The 23,885-nt window shown below is 61.1% G+C and overlaps 1 protein-coding gene across 1 annotated transcript in view; it reads right to left on the minus strand.

The window, feature by feature from the left end:
• The window catches only part of Tspan18 (tetraspanin 18), a 146,636-nt gene that overhangs the window by 28,612 nt on the left and 94,139 nt on the right, over positions 1–23,885 (minus strand). The window contains exon 3 of the mRNA XM_047516770.1: positions 17,643–17,757. The gene's annotated coding sequence lies outside the window, so the exon portion shown is untranslated. The remainder of the gene's footprint in view (positions 1–17,642; positions 17,758–23,885) is intronic.

Here is a 23,885-nt window from a genome sequence, read left to right on the forward strand (position 1 = left end):
CGTCCTCCAGGTCGCTGGGGTTGCATGCGTGCACCACTGTGCCCGGCGCCTGGTCGTGTTCTCAAGAGTCTGCAGGAGGGAAACCCCTAACCTCGCTCCCAGGTCTCCTCCTGCAGTGGGGAAGTTCTTCCTGGCATCTCACCCCATTCTCTCCTGCTCCACTTGAATCTAGCTCAGCTCTGCACCGTGTCTGCTTCGTAGCTCCCCAGGCCCTTCATCTTTATGGTCTTGCTCGATCCACCCGGGAAAACAGATGTGACTGCATCTTATGGGGAGCAGGGCCCAGAGATGCTGAGCCGCCTGCCTGCGCGGCACAGCCGCGGTGGGGGCTCGCGTCGCCAGGCGCTGTGGCTTCCGTTTCACTGCCGACTTCACGTCCCTTCACCCCCCAGGCTGCCGTCAAGGTCTCACCAAGGCCGCGCCCTCGGCTCTTCTCTGCCAGGTGCTCTGGGCCAGTCTTTGGTCACGGGGGGACTTCATGGGCTGGCTGCGAGCGGCCTGGGTGCCGAGGCCCAGGCTCAGGGACAGGCCCCCTGCAGTGCCCGCCCAGAGGCTCCGGTGTGTGGCGGCCCCAGTCCCGCCCGTGCCACCGGAGAGGCCCCTCTTCTCACCTGCTCCAGCTCCATGGCAGGCGCCCCAGGCCCCAGGGCCAGGGACTGTCACCAAACCCCAGCAGACACCAGGCTGGGGCCCAGGCCTCAGCCCGCGGGGTCCCCTGACTGCGTCCACGTGCTGGGCAATGAATACTGGACACAGAGACCCCTGGGGCAGCTGCACCGATTCTAGTCACCTGGCCTGACTCCAGGGAGCCACGGCCCTTTCCTGTGAGAGGACTGGCCACAGGGACTTGGCGGATGGTGACAGAAGCGCCTGAGGCTTGAGAGAAGCCTTCGAGGAAAGGAGTGGCGGGCGGGCGGGGCCCCGGGCCTGGGGTGGGGTCGGGAGGGAGCTCAGGACGGGTCAGGGACAGGGCTGGGCCTCAGACAAAGGGGCGTGTCGCCCTGCGTCACCCGGGGACGTGGCCCCCAGGATGCCCGCGTCACACGGCCCCCACAGGCCTCCGCCTTCCTTCCGGCCCCACAGTCGGGCAGCTGGGCATCTCGGAGCCGCGGTGCTCAGGACGGGAAGCGGTTCAGCCTCCGAGCCCCTGGGACCTGGGAACGTTTGCTGAGCTCACCAGCTGAGACCCCTGGACCCCGGATTTCAGCCTCTGAAACTTTCTGAGCCTCGCGTCGGCGCTCACGGAGCTTCGGGGTTCAGATGTTCTGATGAGCAACGCTGAGCCCGTGACCCCAGCCATCGTCGTCACTGTCCCCGACAAAGCTGGGGACAGAAATCCCCACTTGCTCACCTCACGTCTGGCGCTGGGCAGGGAGGAAGGACCGAGGAGGAGGGAGGCTGGCGGGAAGGGGACAGGAGGTCGCCAGACCCTCATCGAGAACAGCGTTCACCGCAGGTGACTTTCCCCGTCAAGGACCAGATATGGTTCTGTCCCAGCTCCTCAGCTGAGCCTGCAGCCCGGGGCACCAGGAACCAGTGGGGACTCTGGGCCAATACAGGCGGGCAGGACTTGCCTGCGGGCTGCAGCGTGTGGCTCCCTGGTTGGCCACCCACCTGGGCTGGAGGATGGAAGGAATCCCTTTCCCCCTTTGCGTGGATGGGAAGGAACAGAACCGAAGATCCAGACAGCTGTTCAGCCCTGTATTCAGGCTGTGCAGCGTCCGCCAAGTCTCAGCACCTCTCTGAGCCCCAGCAGCCTCCCCTTCAACACGGGGGTGAAGATGGCACCCCCTCCCAGAGTCATCAGGAGGGGCCACAGCAGGCAGGAGCCCTGGTCACACCTCCAGGGACCCGCGGAGGCCTAGCTAGGACCCCAAGAGGGGAGCACAAGAGTCTGAACTTCACAGGAAGACTTTCCCACCAGAGGGGCTGAAGGAACGGCGGCGGAGATCAGAGCTGCTCACCACCGAGACCCAGGCCTGACCCAAGTGTTCTGGGGATCCCAACAAGAGACGGTCCCAGGCCATGTCCCTTGCCAAGAGCTCTGGGAGCCAGCTTTGATGGCGGGAGGCCCAGGCAGGGAGGCCCAGGCAGGGAGGCCGAGTCCGCTGCTGGAGCAGTCGAGATCTTTCTGGGCAGTCTTGGTCAGCCCACCTCTGCAGGCCTTGGCCTCCCTCTGAGACCAGGATGGATGACAAAGGACTTGCCAAGACTGTCCCTCCACTAGCTGGCTGGCTGTGGGAAGCTCGTCCCTGCTCTGCTGAGGCCCAGAGCAATTAGAAAGGACAGGGACAGTGTGGCAGACCAAGGGCCCAGAGGAGGCCGACTCCCTGCGAGGAGCGAGCAGCCCTTGGCTCTGCATGCCTAGGTGGGAGGTCGAAGCAGCAGAGGTGATGCCGGCAGTGTGGTTAACACCGAGCACTTCCTAGGTGCTGGGCAGTTAGAGATGCTTTGCAGCTAGTACCTCATTTAATTTTTGTGGCAACCTGTGCAATTGGTACAACTACTTTCTCTGTTTTACTAATCAGGAAACCAAGGCACAGAGAGGTAAAGTAACTTTCCCAGGGTCACACAGCTATTAAGTCAGCTTTTAAACCCAGGTAATAGACTGATTCCAGCGTCTAGGCTCAGATGGTGTCCGAGATACCCCAGAGCTTGTGTGGCAAAGCCTAGATCTCTCCAGAATTAGAAAACCCACTAGAAAGCATGGCAGTGGGAATCGGGGCGGAGCCGTGGGCAGGGCTTCTCTGGGGAGATGGTGAGCAGAGCAGCCAGCCGAGCAGGGGAGCCTTCTCCAGCCTTGCTGCCACATTGTGGCCTTGGCCTTCGGTGCACCCTGTGGCCTCACAGGTCACTGCGGATGTGCAATGAGACCACGGGGCCAGAATGTGGAAGCCCGGAGCGGCAGGAGCCGCTGTCCTTATTCTCCAGGGAGCACCTTGGATGTGGCCACCCTGGGCCTGCCGCACGGGGGTCTCCGGGCCCCAAGGCCAGCACTGCAGGACTGTCTGGGAGCCGCTGGCTCCTTCTCTGGGAGGAAAGGACTCGGGTCTTCTCTTCTTAGAAATGGAGATGTTGGTCTGGACACTGGGCGGGCCACCTCACTGTGTACAGACGTGAGCCCGCCTGCCCTGGCCTGCGTGGCTCGAGGAGACCCGGGTGAAACCAGACTCTCAGAGAAGGGGCCGCCTGTGGACACGGGATCTCGTGGGGTGCGTCTGAGCCAGGCAGGGAGGTCACACAGCGCCAAGCGCAGGGAGCAATGGGGCCGTGACTTCCAGGGTCCCCTTGAGGCCCAGGCGGGGTGCTGGCTGAGGGCCTCGCAGGGGCTTCAGCCAGGCCCCGGTCAGAAACGGGTACTTTTCTGCAGCTCCTGAGGATGTAAGGACAAAAGGTAGCGCCCCTGGGTCCAGGGATCTGGGTTCAAGTTCAGGGCTCAGGACCAGCGAGCCAGCTCCAGGGCTGGGCCAGGACCCACCCTCTCGGCCCAGGTCTCCCCTGCCTCTCTCCACCTCAGCCTCCGCCCGCCCCTCTCCACACACACACACACACACACACACGCACACACACGCGCACGCACACGCACACGCACACACACACACGCACACGCACTCGCACACACACACACACACACACACTCAGGCCATTTCCTGGCGAGGGGACCTCGGCTGGAACACGGTCTCTTCGAGCTGGCCTGAAGCGGAGGCCGATACCTATAAATCCCTCGATCCTTTCCTGGGACTGTGACCCCCAGGGGGAGGTGACCGCCTTTCATTTAGAGGCGCTGCGTGTGTGCGCCACTGGGCAAAGCCACTTGTCTCCTGCTGGGAGAAGGAAGAACCTGGGAGGTGTTTCATTTCCCCTGTCGCCCGCTGATTAAGGAGGAGGAGGACCCCAGGGTCCAGGGCCGCCGTGGGGCGGGGGCGGGCGGCAGCAGGCTGGGCGCAGAGCTGTCCTGGGCTGGCCCCCACCCTCCGCACCGTGTGCCACCCTGGGCCACTTCGTGGCTGAGGCCCCATAAGGTGACTCAGGGCCAAGGGCAGCTCTGGCTGCCCATGCAGAGCTGGGCCCTGTCCACGGGAGGCCGGGTCCACTCAGGCTAACGGGACAGTCTGGAGGGTGACTCCAGACGTGGCCGAGGTCCTTTCTCCAGCCTCCTCTCCTGGGCCGGCCATTCCGGTGGCAGATGCCCTCCGAGAAGCGGTTCTGCAGGAAAGGCCCAGCTGGCTTCCCGAGGCCAACGTGCCAACGAAGCGGACTCGAGGCCCAACCGAGTCCAAGCGGAGGCCACAGGCCGGGGCCTGGTGTGAGTCCTCGGCCACCTCCCCGCTGGGCGCCTCAGTGGGGCTGAAGGGCACAGGTGGACCGAGCTGGACAGCTGGTGCGGAGCCCTGGAGGGCGACTGGGCTCACGGATGAGGCCAGGAGTGGAGGCCCTGGGGGCGGGAGGCCGTGGAGCCTGCTGGGCCCCCGCTGGCCGGTTCCCTGGCAGCACCAAGGTCACCTTCTCCTCCCAGGGTGGCACTTTCCTGCCTCCATCGCTGAAGCTCGGAGAATCCCCTCCTCCCCAGGGCGCTCTGTCCCCACCCTGGGGCCACCCCTGTCGGCTGCTTCTGGAGGGACGGTCCTGAGGACGCTGTGGAGAGTCGGGTGGCTGGGTCTGAGCAGCCGGCCTGGGAGGGGCCCTTCAGCCGTGGGACAGCTCACCAGGACAGGCCCTGGCCGGGGACACTGTTCCAGAGAAACAACCCTCGGCGAGCGGTGCAGACGCGGCTCTCCCAGCTCAGCAGCCTGTGCGGCCCTGCGTCACCCTCCCTGTCTTCGTCACGAGCACTGAGGCTCGGGCTGCCCTGGTCTGATGTGCTTTGTCACCCAGACAAAGGAGGCTTGGTCCTGGCGAGGACTGGGGAGGTGCTGGGCCCTTTAGGAGGCGGGGCCTGGGGGGGCCGGGGTCACTGAGGGTCAAGGTGGAACCCTGAGAGCTAGTTGTGACGATGCCTGGGTCTGACCTTTGTGTCCTCTGGCTTCCCATCTGAGCTGTGACCCCCTCCTGCCTGGCTCGTGAGCTCCTCTCTGACCACTGTCCTCTCCTTCCTCTTCCTCGGGCCCCAGCCGCCTGCACCCTGTGAGCACCTTCGCACGGAGCTCAGGGCCTTTGCACCTGCTGCTCCTTCAGCCTGGGATGCTCCAATCCCTCCCCTCTGATCAACTTCCTCACTGAGACCTTCCCTGACTCCTTCCCTGGTCCCTCTCCCAGGCACCGTGACCCTTGGAGTCCACACTCTCCCCAACAATGCTTTCTTCCTGTCATTTATCTTCTCTCCCTTCTCCCGAATGTCAGAGGGCAGGGCTTTTCTATCTGGATCAGAGCGGAATCCCAGTGTCCAGTACAGTGTCTGTTACACAGTGACGGCTCGGGATGTTTGGGGAAGGGAGGACATAAAGAAAGAGGGGGGAGCGAGCGAGGAGACGGTATCTCTGCCTGGCTTCCTTTGCCCTCTTCTGATTTGCCCTTGCTAAAACCCTCCTGGAAGATGCAGGACAAGCTTCACGGGAGCAGGGGCCATAAAAGGCGAGTCCCCTGCTGGAAACGATTCAGAATTTCCAGATGTCAGTAGCAGAGGATTGTACCAAGTGTGGGACCCTGTGACATTGGCCTTGGCAGGTGTCATTACCATTTCCCTTGGGCACCAGAGAGGTTCAGTGGCTGGCCCCATGTCACACAGCATGGAAGTGGCGGGGCCATTATCTGGTGACAGAGAACCTCACACATTCTCCTTCCTTGGTGTCTGGAATGGCTATGGGGGGAAACACCTTCCCTCCAAATTTCTGGAAATCTGAGAAGAGAGCAGGAGAGCAAATTGCCTCTAAATATGCTTTGTCTCACACATTCCTGCAAAAAAAAACTGTTTTGTATTTTTTACTTCAAAATATATCCACGGTTGTCTTAATATTAAAATAAGGTGCCGTCTTCCACATCTCCAAGAGCATCAGTATTCCAACAGGATGCACAGGGCCAATCCCGAGACCCTGAACCCCCTGAGTTGGGGAGAAGGACCCCAGGCGGTGAGGCACCCAGCCTCAGTCTGAAAAGCACCACCCTGTGGCCAGCCCCCTGGCATGGCCTCAGCAGCCAGAGCCACGTCTCCACCGTCACGAATGTCCGCTCCAGCGCCTCACCCCCTCCCCCTGCCTGCAAGTTCCCGAGGCAGCCCCTCCCCAACCCGAGACAGCGTGGACCTGGGAGCAGGGAGCGGCTGGATCTCACGGCCCTGCAGTCTGGCTGGGCACACTGGGGACAGGGGCCTCCGCCTGCTGGGAAAGAGAAGGGCATTGTCCCCTCCCAGCCGGCCAGCCAGCTTGGCCTGCCCTGGATCGGATACTGGACCTGGTTTAACTCGGGACGCCAGGCACCGGGCTTGGGGCGGGGCTGCGGGGTGGCAGGGGGGGCGTCGGGGGCGTGGCCCACGTGCTGCCTGGTTTCAGGTGCTTTGCGGAGGGATGTCTTCATCCGGGACGGGCAGGCTGGAAGTCTGCCGTGCTGCTGCGCGTGGGGGGGGGGGGGGATGCCCAGGGGACATGGGACAAGCGGGACATCAGCCTGTGTCCCACCGCAGGGTACAGGACCCAGGAGCAGGGGATGGAACAGAGAGAGCCAGCTGCGGGGCTCCCAGAGGTGGAGCAGGGTGTCGCTTCCTTCAGCAGTGCCGGGGACCGGGCCTGGGGCCTGGCGCAGGTCACCCCAGCGCCCGCCACCGAGCTCCGCCCGCCCGGCGTCCAGTCTCGAGCAGGCCAGCACATCAGCTCTCCACGGCTGGTGCCCCCGCCCATCACGCTGACTAGGAGACTGGGGATCCCACACGCCCCAAGTGGGGAGCAGATTCCCGGGGCAGGGAAGGGGCGCCAGGCCTGTGTCCCTGTCCAAGGTGATGGTGTCACTGAGACCGGCTCGTCCTCCCACCCACTGCCCCTGGACAACAGAGGGCAGCGGGCAAGGCTGCTGGGGGATTTGCTGGCCTCAGGAGCCAAGGAACGGTCGGAGGCCCCGGGAACCTGGGGCCTGTGCCGCTCCCCAGGATGACTGGGGACAGTCCCTCCATGCCATGGCTCAGGCCACCTTCCCAGCCACCTGTCCCGCTCCTCGTCAACAGCCGGTAGATGAATGGTTACAGGCAGCGCCACAGAACCGGCACTACCTCGCGTGACTTAGTGTCACCAGCCTCTCCCCCAGATGCCATACCCGCAGCCAGACAGCAGAGGAACCAGTCAAGCCATTATGAGGCCCCTGAGCTGCCTGGCGGCCAACGGCCACCTTCGCCAGCGCTCGGTGCTTCCCACGCGCTCATCCACACACACGGAGACCCTCCTGCAGGGCCTCCTTGCGCAGAGGCTCAGCAGCCCCTCTGCCCGGCAGCCCCTGCAGGCTCTGGGAGGCCCGGGAGGAGGTGCCCAGGCTCCCTGTGCCTGCCCAGTGGCCCCTGCCTTGTGACCGTGCCAGCCCCGCCCCAGGCCCTGTCCATCTCTCTAGGGCCTGCTCCCAGCCCTGCTTCCAGAAGACAGGCCTTTGTTCTTTCCCATCTGCCTGGAGTGGGGATATTTCACATGTCAGTGTTCCTAAAAACATTTTCTTACTCACATTAAAAAAGCCCGAAGTCCCAGTGACTCAGGAGGCTGAGGCAGGAGGATCGCAAGTTCAAGACCAGCCTCAGCAACTGAGCGAGGCCCTAAGCAACTTAGGGAGACCCTGTCTCAAAAATAGAAATAAAAAGTGCTGGGACGTGGCTCAGTGGTTAAGCACCCCTGGGCTCAATCCCCCAGGCCCCCCACATAGAACACCACCAATAAAAAGTGCTGACACGGCACCCCAGCGTAGCCGCCTGCTGGTGACGTTGGTTCTTCTGGTGATCTCTCTCCTTTTAAACAGGCACACGTATATTCATGCAATTAGAGCAAGCCCTGGTGAGAGGCCACTTAAACCCCACTCTGAGGCTGCAGCCTGGAACGCCTGTCCCCCTTCGTCCCTCTGGAGACCTCCTCATGCCACAGGCCCAGCTTGATGTCTCCTCTGCTGCGAGGCTGCCTGAGGGGCCCCAGTCCGGCAGTGGTCCCTGCGGTTCAGTCCAATGCATCATTTTAGAGATAAGAAGGTGAGGCTCAGAGAGGGGCCAGTGGTCTCCCCGGGCCACACAGCAAGACCATCGTGGCAAAAGCTGCACTGAGACCCTGGGACGGCAGCCAGGCCGGAGGTCGGTGCTTCGCTGCTGCGGCTCTGCGCCGTCCCCTGCAGTCAGAGGCCGTCTGACCCCTCGTCCTCCCAGGAGTGATGGGCCCAGGGTGAGAGCCAGGCTCCTGAGCTGGGCTGGCGTGCGGGCCGCTGGGCTGGGTGGAGGCCCCTGGAGGGAGGCGCGGATGGCGCCTCGAGCTGCCCGGTTTCACCCTCCAGCCGAATGCAGACCCGGCTTCTCCGTCCACTGGAAGGCCAGTGGCCCAGAGAAAGTGGACGCCACTGCTGGGCTGACTGGACTCAGCGTCCTGCATGACACCACTGGGGCAAAGCCCAGCGGGGCCTGGCGTGGGCAGGGCGTCGAGCAGCAGCTCCGGGCTCCCTGGGCGGCCGCGTCCTCACTGGGCACACGCGGGCTGTGCGGGGCCGGCTGCGGGGGCCCCTCGGCACGGAGCTGCCTCCCCAGCCGCAGCGGAGATGGAGTACGGGCCGAGGGCTGAGCTCATCGCCAGGCGTGGGCGGGTTGCTGGGCTCCCCCATCTCTCCGGCACCCTCTCTGTTCTCCTCCACCACTTCCTTTGAACCGAGTGCAGCACCGAGTCTTGTTTGCACCCCGACCCTCATCCCAAGCAGCTTTGAAAAAAAGCCGCTAAAAGGGAGAGACCTCCCTCCAGCAGGTCCCTGGATCGTCCTCAGACGGAACTGGGAGTGGGTCCCGTGCAGCCAGCCCTGGCTGAAGGACAAATATGTCCCCACCCTGCCCCGCCAGGTGCCAGCAGGCCATCCGTTCTCTGGCCGGCTCCTTTCCTCAGTGTCCTCTTTCTGCCGTGGGGACTTCTAGAAGGAAACCTGGGGACAGGGCTGATGGGGCCAAGCCGGGCAGGGATCCTTGCTCTGTGACCTGAGACACTGAGTTGCCTGCTCTGTGCTCCTGCTTGTCTGTAAACTGGGCTGAGGCGGCGCCGTCTCCTGGTGTCCCGAGCAGTGTGGTGGCAGCGATGGTGGCACAGGCGGCTCCCCAGGGCGGAGGAGGGAGGGTCCTCAGAGGCAGCGGTGCAGAGGGGCCGTCCTCTCGAGAACCACCCTCCCCACAGCCAGGACTCCTCGCGGCCCCGGGGTGGCGGGAAGCCTAGGGAAGGATGGCTGCCCTGCATCTGCCGGGTCCGTGCCCTTTGCCGTGACTCCCCTGTGGGGCGGGGCAGGCCCCGGTTCCCCGCTTGGTCTAGGGCTCCCCACCTCCTTGGCCACTGTGGGGACAGCACAGCAGGTCGGTTCTGCAGGTGCGAGGCCCAGGCTGGGGCGGGCGAAGTGACCCAGCTGGCCTGGAACAGTGGCTGGGAATCAGCTGGGCCAGTCCGGGAGCGTCCAGCCCAGAGGGGCCCTGGGGGCAGCGCTGCCACAGCCGTGGGCAGGTGTGCCGCTGGGCTGGGCCACCTCTGCTGCCCGGCTGCCAGGCGCCGTCCTGTCCTCCTGGTCACACGCCAGCAGGTCAGCACACACCCCGCAGACGGCCCGCGGTGCCTGATTCTCAGCTTTTCAGAAAAGAAATCAACCTCACGAGTCCAGACTCCTGGGTCCCCTGGCCTGGGGTGGGGTGGGGGCTGCAGCCACGTCCCAGACCCCCTCCTGCTGGAGCTTGGAATGCCCCTCGGGCACTGTCCCCTCAGCCACTGTCCTTTCCCCAAGGAGGGTCGCGTCTGCTGAGTCTGAGCGCGCCTCTCTTTGCAGCCATCAGAACAGGGCAGGGTCGCAGGACTGCAGCCCCCTGAAGGTCCCCGGGCTCCGGAGTGTGCCAAGACCCTGGGCTCTGGCTGCAGTTTCCTTGTCCTGCTGGTGGCTGGGCTCCACGCTGGCGGGCTCTCTGGAGGCCCTTGCCAAACGGGGGCCCTGGTTCTGGAAGAGCCCTCACCACCGCCCCACTCCCCGGATGTGCCTGCGCAGCCCCCAAAGGCCGGGAGGGAGGCTGGGTCTCGAGGAAGGGCTGGGTCAGGCTGGGCTGGGGCTTCCTTGGCCACCTCTGCTCCGTGGGGCTCCCCAAACTAGTGCGGAGGTGGGCAGGCCGGGCCTTCTGGACCTGTGACACAGCCTCCACTCGGACTTGGCCTCTGGCCCCACACAGCCTCCATCTGGACTTGGCCTCTGGCCCCACACAGCCTCCACCTGCTCCTGGAGCGGGGTGCGTTCTTGGGGTGCATGCTGGCCCAGGACGTGAAGAGCAGCTGGCATTTTAGTCTCCCGCACCCCAAAGAAAGTCAAGGGGAGTCTGGGGGTGGGAAGTCGAGTGCGCAGAGACTGGTTACTGGGGTCGCTGAAGCCTTCCCACAGAGACGGACAGGAGATGACGCCTGGGCTCCATCCTTCAATCAGTTCCCTTGAGGGGACATTCCAGCAACAGGTCAGGGCTCCTCGTGACCCAGAGTGTCCGAGGGCACCTGCCTTCTTTCCCCTGCTCACCTACAGCCTAGGCCTGTCCCCTGCTGGAGGCCTGAGTCCAGACTCAGCTTGCCCCCAAAGAACCCCCCATGCCCGCTGGGAGAGGCTGCCCACCCCTCTGCAGACATGTTTCATGGCGGCACAAAGGCCTATTGATTACCCTCCCCCGCCCACCCGGCACCCGGTCCTGGAATTCCTCGGCTCTATCATGCCCCCGGGACTTTGCACGGCTGAGCCCTCTGCCAGGAGTCCCCGCCCCTCCCCCCGCGCACACACAGCCCTCTTTGTCCACCTTTACGTCACTGGGAGCACAGCCCTTGCCCCTCCCTGCGTGGCTCCATCCCCCTCCTGGGCTGCCCAGCGCGTTAGACACGGCGTCGCCTGCCTTTGTCCTCGGTGGTCTCAGATGGGAGTGGGGAGCAGCGTCTCCCGCAGGCCTTTCAAAACCCAGCCCCAGGCTCTGCTTTCCCAGGTCTGGGCCGTGGCTTCTGAGAATCAGCATTTCCCACAGGTTCCCAGGAGCCGCGGCTCTGAGGTCCACGTGGGGTGGGCTGTCCGTCTGGCCTCTCCTGAGGTGGTTGCGAGGCTCGGGTCCCTCGCCTTGGGATGTAGAGGAGCTGGGCCTGGAGGACAGTCGGCCACCGTCTGGCCTTGGACTCTCACTAGCTGGCGCCCTGAAGGTGCAGGGGAGCAGCCCCTGGGGGTGGGGAGGAGGCCAAGGCCTGTGGGGACAGAGAGTGTCTCTGGAGATCGGTGAGGAGGATGGGATTCGGAGGACCCAAAGTCACGAGCTCAGGTACCCTGCTCCCAGAACAGCCTCCCAGAGGACTTTGACGGGGGACCTTGAGGTACGCGAGAGCGGCTGGGAGTTCAGGTGCCCAAACCCAGGGTCTTGTGACCACAGGCCACGCCGTGCCCTGGTTGGCACAGAAACAGCTGCTGACCCTCCACCTTGACCTGACCCCAGAATGGCAGAGGAGCCTGTCTGTGGGGTCCCTTCCCGAAGGTTTTGGGTCACAAGGCCACCAGGCTCCTGTGACATCTGTGAGGACAAGATGTCCCCCATCCAACGTAACCTACCAGGACCAAGGAGGCTGGGGCTGCACAGAGCCGTGGGACCCTGTGACAGAGGAGGGCTGGCGTGTGGCCAGCAAAGTGTCTGGGAGCGTGGCACTCCTGGCCTGGCCTGCATACGGCTCAGCTCTGGCCACTCCCTCCTCGGTCCTCTGGGACCTCAGAGAGCACTGGAGACCCTTAGGACTCAGAGCCAACAGTGGCCAGAAGCCAGGATGCCTCTGTCCAGTGGCACCACGTGGGTACCAGCCTTGGGACTTCTGATCTGGCCAGCAATCTGTCCAGGCTCCTGTACCCTCCTGACTGAGCCCCCGTCTGCTGCCCTTAAGGAGAAAAACACAAAGGCTCCGAGTTCGAGTTCATCTTGGGACGCTCCATATTCAAAGCGTCTCCCGGGAGCTGGAGAGATGGAGTTGGGGCGGAATGCGGGGAGGGGCACTTGCTGTGTAATTTAAATCCTTCCAGATCATTTGAATTTTTAAAGACCATGTATTACTCCGGTAATAACTTTTTAAAATAATTTTTGTCTTTAAACGGCAAAGCAATCACCCAAACTCCATTTGCAAGAGAGAAGTTGACGCAACAAATAGCTTCAGGGGATCATTAACCGCACCATCTCGTCCTTTCCTGAGCTGCAGGGCCCCGAGCGACGGCACGGCTTAACACCCATTATTTAATTTAGGGCTCATGTTGGCTCTATGAGTTGGATGCTATTAGTGCCACCATCTCCTAGATGAGAAAATGAAATTTGCGGGAGACTAAATAACAAGCCCAAGGTCATCCTGCCTTGAGCTGGGGCTTGGACTCCCGCCTGCCTGGCAGCCAGCTCCACCTGTCCATCAGGGCACACACCAGGCCTCCGAACTGACACAGAATGACAAGCTCCAAGGCCATGGTCCTAAGTCCATTCCGCGACTTGAAAACTACTGATATCCCCCAGGAGCCTAAATCAAATTGTCGCGGGGACACAGACCAAGAGCCTGGTGTCTGCAGCCACACTGGCTGAGGGTCGGGAAGCGTGGAGTGCCCCAGCTCGGCCGCCTGTCCAGCCATTCACCAGCCACTGATTGACAGCCCCACACGCGGGGCTCCGCTCCGAGCCGGGGATCGGAGATGCCCACAGGCCCAGCAAAGGCAGGGCCAGCAGGCTGGATGGGATCCCGGCACTGCCAACTGCAGACTTGGTATTCTTCAGCATGCCCAAACCCCCGCGAATCGGGGTGCCCTGCCAGGACTACACACGCCTGGAGCGGGCCCTTCTCCCTCCCCAGAGCACCGCCACGTTCCGAATGCCGAGGAGGGACCCATGCTCCCGTAGGTCCCGGCGGTTGTGGTGGGTCCTCCGGCATTGCAGCCAGGCCTCCCGCCCAGGAAGGCAGGAGGGGCTCGGGAAAGCTCTAGAAGCTGCTGGAAGCACGGGTGGGATTTCTGGCCAAGGATCCAGCCTGCAGACCTGAGCGGGTGATAGCGGGGCACCTGGTGCCCTACGCAATAGGACCCCATTTGGGAGTTCCATGCCCATTTGGGGACGGCAGGGGCCAGGCCGTGTGGCTCCCTGACCATCACCAGGACTGTTATGGAGCTGCGGTCTACATTACAGCACCAGTAGCACCGGGCTCCAAGCAGACGCTGGATGGGTGCTGTCAATCTCTGTTCTCTTTAATTCCCTCACTTACTCTTCACCTGATGCTCTGAGGTACTGCCTGTTAACTATCCCCGATTATCGATGAGAAAACCGAGGCTCGGGGCTAAGGCTAAGCAGAGCAGGGATGTGAAGCCAGGTCTGACCCGGAGCAGGATGGTTGAAGCTGGCAGGGGCCTCACCCTTCATGGGACAAGTGACAAATTATAGGACAGGGAGGACGCGGTGGAGCACGGGTGGGACAAGGAGCCACGGGTCCCAGGGTCCTCTGCAATGCCTGCTGCTCACGAAGCGCAACGTGAAATGGAAAGATGGAAAAGCCACGGGAAATCTGAATCCCTCCACCGCCTCCCGCTCTTCTCAAGGGCCCGGCCCCCCTCCTTCCCTGTAGGAGGAGGAAGAGGAATTGCTCAACATCAGCCCTGCTCCAGTCTAAGGCTGCCAACCTGAGGCTGCAGGAAGGACAAGGGCTGCCAGGGCACCCGTTCCCGCCTGGCACGTCTGCCCCTCGGCTCCATCCTGATTTATCACCCGCCCCTGGGAATGACACCTTCTGGCCTCTGATTCCTGAGCCTCCTTCCCATCTCTGCCCTGCGCCCCTGGTTCTCTATTTTGGGTGAGGGTTCCCTTTGGTCACAGGCTGGGGGCTCTCAGCCCTGGTCCCCAAGTTGCCTCTGGAGTGCGGCAGAAAGAATGAGAAAGGATGGGAAGCCAAGCCTGCCCCTTCTGTGTGTGCGGGGCGCACCCCTGACCCGGTCCGTATGCGGCTCCCCGGGAGCACCGCAGCTGCATCTTAGACTGAGTCCTAGAGGGTGAGGACCAAGTCATTCTATTATTTCTGCAGACGCAGGTGCAGGCTTTTGAAATTGTGCAAAATAGTTAACTCACAAACGTCCCCCATGGAGGGCTTCACACTGAGGGCTCCCCTGGATGGGGAGCTGGGGACAGGACAAGGGAGGGTCCTGCCCGCTGCGATCTCCCAGGGGCAGGGACATTTGCAATTTGCTCACTGTAATTTCCAGCATGTAGAACAGGCCAGGCACGCAGGCAGTGGGCGTCCCCGGTGGCTGACTGCACGAGAGCCCTCCCTGACCCAGGAGGCTGAGCGCACCATATAAGGTAGGGTGGTGCTGACCGCGGAGCCGGTCTGCGTGGTGACTCAGACCTGCGGAGTCCACAGGCGAGATAGAGCGCAGGAGCCCTGGGGGAGGGCCAAGAGGTTTGTAGTCAGCCAAAACCAAGCAAGGGGCAGATTTTAAAAAGCACGTGGCCACTTTGCCTGGGAGCAGCATTCTAAGCTGTGGGTTTGCTTCATCGCTTTCTGCAAAGCAATCTCTTGTCCTAATGAAATAAGCCGCATGGTAAATGCATAACAGACCTGCCACCGGGACTTCAGCTTGCCCGCAAGGTTGGCCAGCTCCAGCGGGGACGGCGCCCTTCTCCTCCCCTGGACTGCGCAGAAGCGAGGCTGGGACTGGTCCCCGGGGAAGGGGTCCTAGCTGAGAGGCCATGGAGGCCAAGTAAGCCCTAAGGAGTCTGCAGGAATCTCCCAGGTGAAGGAGTGGCAGGGAGACAGGGAGGGAAACGGGCGCCGGTGTGGCCGCTAGGGCGCGCAGGACCGTCGGGGAGAAGGGCTTTCTGGGCAGTCCTTTAGAAAGTCAGGCACCACCCGAGGACAGGCTGATACCTAGTGCGGGCGGTGAACGCGGGCTTTTTCTCTCTTCTTTGTTCTGCAGGGCTGGGGGTCTGAAGTGCAGGCCGGGCCAGCGCTCTGCCGCTGAGTCCCCGCAGCCAGGTCAAGCTTTTAGATTCACCTGTCCTGGGAAGGCCAACCGGGTCCCATGAACCACAGGAAGGGGGACAAGTCAGGGCCCCCGCTGCTTCACGTCCGCCCAGCCACGGTGCCGCAGGGAACCCCTGTGACTTCGCCTGCCCAGCGCTGCGCCTTCCTCCTGGTGAAAGAGGCCTGGGCTTCCCTTCGAGGAACCTCCCAGGCGCACGTGGGCCAGCGGATTCTCGGCGACCAGCGCCCCATCACCACCAGCCACTCTCCCCCCACCTAGCCTGCCAATCAGCACAGCAGCCTGCAGGCTTCGCTGATTGGTCAGGGATGGTCATGTGACCACGCAGCCAATGAGCTTCGACTCTGGGACTGTGGCTGAACTCCTGGGGACAGGCAGCTCCCCTCCGCCTGGCGCTGGACTTGAGGGCCGCGCAGCCGGCCGCCCGGAGCTGGGGCCTCAGCTGCTGCCTCGCACGCTGATGCCCGCCTGGGGACTGACGCCCACCGGAGGGAAGCAGGAACACCGATGTGGTGTGACACCCGCGACGGGCATCCGCCCCGAATTCAGCACCGACTCGACACCAGTAAACAGGCCCTAGATCGCCAGTGTATTGGACACCAATGAAAACCCCACACGTGGTCGGCCTCACTGAACCCCAGGGAGTCGCTTCCCAGTGGCAGCAGCCTGGGCCTGCCCCTCCCCCTCACTGCAGCCCACCCTTACTTGGGGACATCATTGGCTCTGTTTTTTAAAAGATATATATTATTTATTATTATTTTATGTATATTATTTATTTCTAAGTGGTATCATAGTTGTACCTATTCATGGGGGACAGGTGAGATCTCAAGACAGGTATTCACCGTGCAGGGATCAGACCCGGGCAGGTGGCATCTTGAACGCATCACCCCAGACGTCACCATTTCTCTATGTTAGGAAGAGTCAAAATTGGGCCTACCAGCTACTGTGACATAGGCAATCAATTGTCGTCACCCAGAGTCACACATTTTTGACAAAAGGACTCGGGCAGTAATCCACTATTTTGTACAAAGTACTTTGCCACTCTGCAGGCAACTCCAGAGGTTGTGAAACTCTCACCTTTTCATTAGGTATATTTTCTTTTTCCTTTTCCTTTAAAAAAAAGTTTTATTTATTTTGAGGCAGGGCCTCCCTTAGTCACGCAGGACCTGCCGTCCTCCTGCCTCAGTCCCCTGAGGCACCCTGGTTCTTGCTGACCTGGGCACAGCTTTCTCCTTCCCCATTTGGGCCTGGGGACTCTCGGTTCCTGGGACGGTGCTGGGGCCAGCCGGACTGGAAGTCCACCCGGCTCCCACGGCTGGGCCCCCCTTGGGAGTGCTTCTGGGTGACGAGTGAGCCCCTGCACCCTGCTGAGACCCGCTCATCTGTCCCTATCCCTACTGCCCTGAAGGTGGACCTTCGGAGGAGACAGACTAAGCCGTGAACGTTCCTTGGGTCCTGGAGTGCAGGAAGCCTGTCCCAAGGGCTGTACACCACGCGGCTCCAACCATGTAGACCAGGCAAAACGAGTGGCAGTAAAAACCAGCGCCCGGGACCCTGGAAGACTGATGACGAACCAGGACCTGCCCGCCCAGCCAGGCGAGGGGCCTGGGATTCACCTCCCTTCTCCATGGAAGGGGAGTGTCCTCGGGCAGCCGGTCACTAGCAGACGGACGGCTCCCGTGCCCAGTCTCCCTGGCAGCAGGGACACACAGGACCACATCCCGCCACTGGGAGGTGACAGACGCACCAGCTTAGAAGGAGGCAGCACCTCTCCTCTGCCGACACCCCTCTCCCGATGACCAGGATGGGGACCCACGGCGGGTCACCTGGACAATGAGGGTGGAGCTGTAGACGGAAGGAACCTGGGTCCCAGTGTTTTCTTAAAAGAATCGCTTACTCGGGATTTTACTTAGAGAAAAATTCCCCTCTCGGTTGCTTAAGAAACGGTTATTCTGGGTTTTGTTACAGACAAAGGATCTCTTAGGGCCAGACCTTCAAGGACTGGTCTAAGGATTCTGTGGAGCACAGGGAGACTCCTCCCTCCCTCCCCTCACTCACTCACTCAGCAGTTAGCAGCTGGATCGCCAGCTCTGTGGGAATATGATTGGGAGCAGCCACTGCTTCCTGGGTCTCCGCCTGCTGTCTGCCCAGATCTAAGCTCTTATCCATCCTCCCAGCTTTAACACAAACACAGGAGGGGGAGGTCCTTCCCTCCTAATTTGACTAATAAGCAAGATGAGACACAGAGAGGTTGGGGAACCTGTCCCAGGACACACAGCCGGTAATTGGTGGTTCCCAGATTTGAGCCTGGGTCTAATAGATCTCAGAGCCTTAATCACTGGGTCCTCCTGCTAACAGGGAATAAAACGGGGCTGTGACAGAGAATGGCACTGTGCCCTGCTGGTGGTCACGCTTACTGGCAACAAAAGTAGCATAAACCCCCTGGCCGACAAACCTGAAGTGCTTACCAGGGTAATGGCGCTGGGAAGTCTTCGAAAGGGTTGTGCCCGCGTTTCCAGAAACCTTCCGGAGCGGCTCTGTGGGTGGGCTCAGAGCTCGGGTTCCGGCAGGCTTGAGGTGCACCTGTCGGGAGAAGCAGATGCAGCCATGACTGCCTGGCCGGGTCCCATCACCGCCCAGCTCTGCCTGTTTGCCATGCTCCGGGCCAGAGGAGGCTGAGGGAGGAGGCAAAGACCGCAGGCAGCTGGGGTCTGCCGTGGAGGTGGATCCCACCACGTGGGTCCCTACTGAAGCAGCCGGAAACAATTCTAAGACAGAAAGGCAGGCATGGGCCCGAGTGTGCGTGTCCCGAGTGGAAACGCAAGTGTCACACCCACCGCACAGAGCAAAGTGCCCTCCAGAGGTAGAGGCTCAGAAAACGCTTCACGATCAGCTTTGATGTGAAACACGACTCTCCACGTCCAAGTGTGTGGGAGGAAAGGTCGCAGGTCTGAGCCCATTGGAGAAAAGTCCCTTCCTCCTGTCAACCGGCATTCCTGGAATGCTCCAGCCGGCCAAACCAATGCCTTTTTCTACCAATGAGACTGATGCCCAGAGAGGGGTAGTGACATGCCCAAAGTCACACAGCAACTCGGTTGCAGAGCTATGGGTCTCTCCTCATGCATGGCAGGTGCTCTTGCCAGGGCAGTGCCCTTCTTTGCGGTTGTCAGACTCGTAACCCCTGGAGGAGCCCCAGACTCAGGAGCCTGCCGAGTGCTAGCGGGTGAATGCGCACCGCCCCTGCCCTGTGTCCGAGGCTGTGTTCAAGCGCAGGCCAGGTGTGGGAGGCGGTGTCCACAGCGGTCAGGAGTGTGTCTGCAGAGGCGGGTGGCCCTCAGTCACGTGCGGGGCCCGCCTCTTTGCAGACTGGGACTCGGGCAGTCAAGTCCCAGAGCGCGGTCTCTCCATACTAAGCAGCTCGCCGGCAGCCCTCCCGCAGCGCGCTGGAGTTAACCTGGCTCTAGTGAGCCTGGGGACCGCAGGTGGGCACTCGGCACACAGCCAGGCAGTCGCGAGGGCCCAGCTGAGGGCTGGACAGCCTGTGTCCCCACCCTGGGGCCACCGCCCACCTCTCGGAGGCTCGGGAAGCCTCAGAGCTACTGAGAAGCCCAGGGAGGGTGCCAGGCTGTGCCCGCCCGTAGGGCTGCTGTGATCCAGGGGGCCGGCCAGGGGTGTCCAGGAAGCCCTGGCTGAGCCCCAGTCCCTTGTCCCTCCCGGCCTCGCGTTCCCTCTCTAACACCAGCGAGCTTCCAGCTGCAGTTCAGAGCAGGCAGGGCCCGAGGGGCCGGCCTCCCTGTGGTCGTTGGCAGTTCACGTCAGAGCTGACTCTGCGCTGCCGGGAGGCGGGTGAGTTTCCACCAAAGGAGGAGGAAAGGGCTTAGCTGGAGTCACTGACCAGGAAGGGATGTGACCATGACCAGAAAGACAGGAGGTGAGTGGGGAGGGAGAACATGCACACATCGTTCCCCAAGTTCACACGGGCTGCTCCAGAGTCATGGAGTCCTTAAACGTGAACATTCCCTCATTAGGAAAGCATTAATTGAGCACCTGCTGTGTGCCTGGGGCTTCTCGGAAGAAGGAGCAGATCTGAATACTGGAGATGAGAGATGGCACAAGAGGCAGTGACCACATGAGCAGGGTCCTGCAGGTACCCAGGCATGGGACGGGCAGTCAAGACCATGAGCCCAGCTGCCCGCTGAGGCAGAGGGGAAATGAGACCAGAAGAGAAGCCAAAGCTGATGGTTAAGGTCCTTCGATGCCAGGAGAAGAATGGTGAACTTTATCCACAGGCAATAGGGAGCCACTGAAGGTCATAGAGCAGAGTTGTGCTTCAGGGGATTGAGAGCAGCAGGGAGCCAAGGCAGGTGGAGGAGGGAGGGGTGGCAGGGCCTGGAGTGGGGCAGGATAAGGGGCTGATGGAAGACAGGGAGGGCGCTGACTCCGGTGGGCAGAGCAGACAGACTGGGAGGGAGGTGGTGACAGGGTTTTGCCTCCCAGATCTGCCACTGCCACCAACCGCAAGGCTCGGCCAGTCCTTTCACTTCCCTGAGCTTCAGTGTCCTCCGGATGAAGTGGAAAAAAATCAAGCCGCCTCACAGGGATTGGGATGCGCCCAGATCATCCCCTGGAAGCACCACGGGACCTTGCTTTCTCGTGCCTGACCATGACTTCTGTTAACTAAGGCTGTCCTTCCCTCTCGAGGACTGAAGCTCAAGGTCATATAAGCGGCTAGGATTGGCCACGCCGGGCCTCAAATCACAGGAGAAGCAAGTTATGAGCAAATAAACCCGGGATGACTCAGAGAAGAGTCTCGATTTTAAAATATTGTTAAAGGAAAAGACTGTTTTATGACTTTTGCACGGCACGCTTATTAAACCCAAGCTATAAATGCGAACTAATAAGTAAGATGAGTTAAGTTAATGAAAAAAATCAACCTTCAGGATAGATCCATATTACCTAATGGCAGTCCATAAACATGAACATAAAATTTTAAAATACAAGAATGAATCGCAATGCCAGCCGCTCAGGGAACCCACAATTTCTCCGCCTGAAAAATAAAATCCATTGATTTTAGCAGGGTTCTCATTGCTCACGAGTGGGTCTTCGGGAAGTCATAAAGGAAGGAATTATTTCCAGTTGTTTACTCACAGAGGATCATGTGTATTGAATTTAAATCGTCGCCCATTCCTAATTAGTATCGAGCAAATTAGAATCAAGGCTAGCAAAGCTGTTAAGGCCCCGGGAGTCCGGAGCTCAATCTTCTTGGTTTTCCAGAACCGGAACCCACTCAGGCAGAGTGACTTGCTTAAGGTCACACAGCCCCGGGAGGATCCGGGTCAGGACCAGGACTCCTGCACCCAGGAGGACAGTGTCCTGATTTGGTCATGTAGCCTCTGGGCCCAGTCATTGAATCCAGCTCCAGTGAGGTGCCCGGAGGTGCCCAGGTGGCTCCTGCTCCCAGCTGCTGGGGAAAAGTAGCCTCCGCAGGAAAGGCCCTTCCAAGCAGAGCACAGCCCAGGCCGCAGGAGGGGAAGACACAAGGTTTCAAGCAGTTGTGAGACAGGAGGGGACACTGCGTTAGGAAGTGGTGAGCCCCTGGGCCAGCCCAGCCTGGCCAGCAGCTTCGGCAGAAAGGGGACACCCTGGGCCTCCTGTTCTCCTCCCTGCTCCAGGCCAGATCAGTCCCTCCCAGGTGAGGCTGGATAGGGCGGGGCCTTTTAACTCAGCTAGTTCCCCCCATGGAGACCAAGGGCTTCCCCGGGCGCATGCGCACACCGGGTGTTGGTGTTCGGCTTCGGGCTGCACATGATTATGAAGCAGATGTTTAATTACTACCTGAGTGTAATTAATCAAGGCGATTAATACACAGCCCCGACCACAACATTACTTTGCAATTACAACGAACAGAAATATTTTATTGCCAAGGGTTTGCTAATTGCCCAGCCTCACCAGAGGACAGGTGTGACAGACAGCCGGCTTTCCTCCTCTCCTCCCCCCTGCCCTGCCCTCTTTTTGACCTTCGGGGCTGATGTCCCCACCACACAGGGTGGGGAACCCCGGCAGGCTGCAGTCTGCTCCCCGAAGGGCCGCTTCTGCAACCAGGTCGGTTTAAAAATGAACCCCAAGTCGCCCTCGCCCTCTCCTCTGGGCGCCCCACTTGGAGATGCACGTCCTCCCAGAAACAGAGCAGGCCGGCGAATGGGGGCGAGCTCCGCCCACCTGGAGTCCTTGCCGGCCTTGCCAATGGCCAGCTGGTGATCCGTCCAGCCAATGGGGCCTCCGCTTCACAGACGGGTGATCGCAAAGAAGTCGGGATTCTAGAATTTGAACGCTATAAAATGCACGCGGTGCCGGCCCAGATGAAGGCCTCCGGGACCCCCATCCAGGATTATTGCTCGTACTTTCCCAGAGACGACCCGGCAGAAATTCCTCCCATCGGACACTTTCCCAAACTGCCGGATCCCTCTTCCTTCCCCTCCCCCAGCAGCTTAGTCCCATCCACCTGGAAACATCTCCTGACATCTTCCCTCCCTCTACCTGCCACCTCCATGGACCCTCCCTCCCCGCGTCCGCACATGGTCTCCCGGCAGGGACAGTGGAGCCGGGGCCCTGCTACTCTCCTGCCCAACAACCTTCCATAGCTCACCACTGTCCATGCATCAATCCTCCTTCTCTGGTTGTTAGGCCCTGAAAGGTCACTAACACCAAGTCCCCTCGTCTTTCTTGGGGCATTAGTATAGCGAGGGCGCTTGAGTTTCGCACAAGACGATGAGTGACTGATGGGATGCAGGTTTTGGTAGATTCTAGAGGCCTCCATGCCCTCCACACTGGGATGTCCCAGAGCAGTTGACAAGCACCCCAGGGCCTGCTGTGCCTGTGCGCCCGACGAACGGACACCAGTGGGGGTGCAGGTGGGGAGGAGGCACCGGATGGGTGGGCATGGCAGAAGGAGAGGCATTCCCAGCAGAGACAGGCCAAGGCCAGGGTGCCGGAGCCCCCTTGCGTGACGGCCGCCGGAGCCAATCACACTGTGTTCTGGCAGAGGTGGGCGGGGAGAGACCAGGAGGTGGGTGGAGCCAGGCGGGGAGGGCAGGTGTCTGGGCTCACGGAGATCAGGCAGGACTTCTTTCTCACTTTGGTGTTGCAAAGACCAAGGCTCATCCTGCAGACAGGAGGAAACCCAGGCTCCGCCAAACCCCTGGGTGGGCAGTAGAAGCGGGGCTGGCCCTGCTGGCAAACGGGAAGCCGGCTCCAGGGAGGCTGGGGGGTGGGGGAGCAAGCCCCAGGACAAGGCTTCCACTCAGAAGTGGCCACGGCCCAGTCACTCCTGCTGGCCTGCAGCTCACTCCAGCTGTCTGCGACGAGGCCACCCCACCGAGGAGAGAAGTTTCCTTCCTCTCCCTGCATGTGATCAGGACCCCACACGCGTGCATGCGCACACACACACATACACGCACATGCACATGCACACACAGCCAAGGCTGGGTTTGCATTGGAGCCTAAAGGTTAAAAGGTTAAGATGCTAATCCAGCGGTAGGAAAACTTGGCTCTAGCCACAGCTTTGGGGAAGCTTGGCTGTGTGTCCTGGGGAAGGTTAAGTACCCTCTCTGAGCTTCCACTTTTTCCTCTTTAAAATGAAAGAAGTATCCAGTGATCCTCCCCATGAATGGGTAAAGGTTAATTGAGGAGGAATCTGGAGCCGAAGTCCTGGGACTGGAATGACGTGTTCCCAGCATAAAGCAAGGTGGTTCTCGCTGGGACAAGAATCAGGGTCTCTGCCTTATACCACATTGGTGAGAGGCTGAATTTGAACCCTGGTCCCACCACTCACTATGTGACCTTGAACACCTTTTGTGAACCTGAACCTCAGTTTTCTCATCTGTAAAATGGGGAGGATATTACCTGTCCTCGTGGCATTAGATGACAAGACAGAGATTGCCCAGCAGTGTCTGGGGCAGGACCATCTTCAGTAAGGGGACCACAGTGCCTCCGCGTGGAAGGGGGGCTTCCCTGGGGAGACCCCAGCCATCCTCAGGCCACCAGAGACCTGGGAAGTGGCTCGTCCTCGTCCTGGTCCTCCCAGACCCCTGGCAGTCCCTCCGTGGGGGGGACCGTTCCTGACCGCAGCCCAGTCACAGCAGATGGAGTTGACAGCACTCCTCTGGGTAAACGTGGCCACTCTGGGGACCCCGGGACACGGGGACTGCCACCCGGGGCTCCAGCCCACCTGAAACGAGCCACCTCTACATGCAGAATGTATCCACGTCACTTGATAAATGACAATGGGGACGCTTTGACCATGAGGGACAAACACCTCTGGGGAAACCCAGCCTCGGCTGACCCGGGACAGCAGAGGAAGGAGCGAGAACAATGGCCTTCTCCTCTGTTGGCCCGGGGACGGGGTCATCAGGGGTCATGCAGCCCGTCCCCGCACTTAGGGACAGCGCTCAAGGTCTGATGCCAAGCGTCCAACAGACGCCTTGGCCCTCTGTGCACTTGGCCCCAGGAGCCGCTGGCCACAGGACATCGGCGGGCCCTCTGTGGGAGGAGCCGGGAGGTCGGTGAGCCCGTGAGGGACAGAGGGCTTCCCGCCAAGGCCCCTCAGAACCGCAGCCGGGACCTTCTCCAGAATTCCAGAGGAGGGGCTGCCAGGCGCGGGTGCCGCCGCGCTGCGCCCTGGACCCGTCCTGAGTGGGGCGCCCCCGGCAGCG

The sequence above is a fragment of the Sciurus carolinensis genome, chromosome 11 (genome assembly GCF_902686445.1).
Source record: "Sciurus carolinensis chromosome 11, mSciCar1.2, whole genome shotgun sequence".
Lineage (NCBI taxonomy): Eukaryota > Metazoa > Chordata > Mammalia > Rodentia > Sciuridae > Sciurus > Sciurus carolinensis.